Below are 2,343 nucleotides of genomic sequence, written 5' to 3'. Positions count from 1 at the left end.
TTTTAAGCATTATAAACCCATTAGTTAGAAATTCTCCTAATAAGTTAATTGCACAGAGTTACGATGGAGCAGCAGATATGAGTGGACAACACGCAAAAGTTCAGGCCAAATTAAACAAAAATATCCCTTTGTCCATTTTGTACACTGTTATGCGCATCAATTAAATTTGATTTTGTCCAAAGCAACTTCTGCAAACGCTCAAGTACGTGTCTTTTTTTGAAAAGTTGCAAGATATTCCTGGATTTTTCAGTAATTCACCGCAACGTGTAGCAGTACTAAATAAAATTGTGCGAAGAAAAATACCTCATGGCGCTGCAACTCGTTGGAACTTTAACATTCGTACAATTAATGTTGTATTTGAGCATAGAGAGTCAGTTATTGAGTGTATGGAAGAAATAGTAAAAAATTTTACTCAAGCAACCGTCTGCGGTGCCGCTGACTCCATTGAACGTACTTAACAAGAACCAGGATTCGTTTTTTGGCTTACATTTTTCCACCACATCATGCCACATGTGGATATTTTATTCAATCAATTGCAGAAGAGGAAAACAGACCCAACACAGGTCATATATGCCATTGATAACTTTGAACAGGTAATTGTTCATATCCGAAATACAATTGACGATATTGTAAACAAAGTTTCAAATATATGCACTGAACCACTACCAACTAAACGAAAACGTTCCGGACATAGCAAATTCGATAACCGTGTTGCAGCATTAGAAGTGTGTGACATAATTACAATTTCAATCAAAGATATATTTCAAAGATCACCTTGAAGCTGCATCTCTTTTTTTTTCTTGACAATTTGGAGAGTATTGTGGCAAGTTTCCTGAAGACAAGTTGACTACCATCTGTTCAACTTATCCACATATTGAAAAAGAACGACTCCGCACGGAACTGTCGGTTATTTATTCCAGAAGCGACTGTAAGGAAATAAATGGCGCGTTACCCCTCCTGAAATTTTCTATAAAAAGTAATTGAGATGAAGCAATGAGATGAAGCAATAAAAAAAATGCAAGAAATTCTTGTAACAGCTCCAATGACCACAGGAGAAACCGAGCGTTGCTTCTCAACCTTAAAACCGATTAAGACCTTCCTCCGCAACTCTATGACCGAAGATCGCTTATCAGCTCTATCCATGATTTCTATCGAAAATACGTTTATTTCTGAAATCGACAAATTTAATGAGATGGTCATCGACAAATTTGCAACTAGAAAGGATCGAAGAATTGAACTGTTATATAAAAAATAGATTAATTTAGACTTTACTGTTACATAATATTGAAAAAACATATTAGGTATTCGAAAACGATTTGACATTTCAGTGAACTTCTTTTGCAGAACACCCGCTACATCAGTCCACGAGCCGCCACTGTTCCTGCTTATATCTGATGGTTTTCGCCTTGCGAGCTTTAGCCATTTATCCCTCACTATTTTATTGATTGGATCGTAAACAAACAATTTATTAGGTGCTGTTATTGATGTGTGTGTGCAGAGAGGACCCGCAGAGCACTTGTAAAATTTGGAAGTCATTTTTAACACTAGAAATGTATAATACTTTGAAAACTTCCTTTCTTAAGCATAGGCACCTTGCACACTGAATGAGGTCGTGACGTCACAAGCAGACGACATGACACACACGAGCGTTTTCGCGCCTTATATGAAATGGCAAGATAAAAAGGCGATTATTTGAGCAAACATATAATTTCTTGCGGAAATCATTTTTTTTTCGGAATTGGTAGGCGTATTACTATCTTATACAGTGGTATTTCAAAATCTGTCATCTTGCCTATTGCGGCACCCAGTGCAGTTGTTTCCAACATAGTTGGTCTCACTGAAGAACTAACAAAATAACTTCCACAGACGACAGTTTTAATTCAGTCGATAATATACCTACTGGTATTCCGGAATAATCTGCCTGCATTTGCAATAAGTAGTCGTTGATTGTCAGTTGCTTCACTGGTATTCCTCAATCTCGGGACATTGCTTCCAAAACATCCCTAACCTAATAACAAACATTTTCTAAGGCTGCTTGGCTAGGTGTCCGGGTGTGGTTTTTTCCGTTAAACCACAGATGGCGCTAAAAAATTACGATAGATTCCCTAATAAGTGTCATTGAAGGGCTAGTTATAATACAATTTATGGATGATATATGAACGATACGGTCGATTATTGACTTTTTGCTTGAATACAGAAATGAATGGTCTTTACATAAATTGATCCCCGTGTTTCTTTAAACTTTGTTACAAAATTCGCTGCTACTGGGGATGAAGCATAGTTATATAAAATTAATAAAACGGAGTACACTCTGTCCACAGATCTCCTACTTTTTCGATTGTG

The sequence above is a fragment of the Dendroctonus ponderosae genome, unplaced genomic scaffold (assembly GCF_020466585.1).
Source record: "Dendroctonus ponderosae isolate FM_Combo_2020 unplaced genomic scaffold, Dpon_F_20191213v2 Dpon_F_20191213_1, whole genome shotgun sequence".
NCBI lineage: Eukaryota > Metazoa > Arthropoda > Insecta > Coleoptera > Curculionidae > Dendroctonus > Dendroctonus ponderosae.
This window is presented reverse-complemented; position numbering follows the sequence as displayed.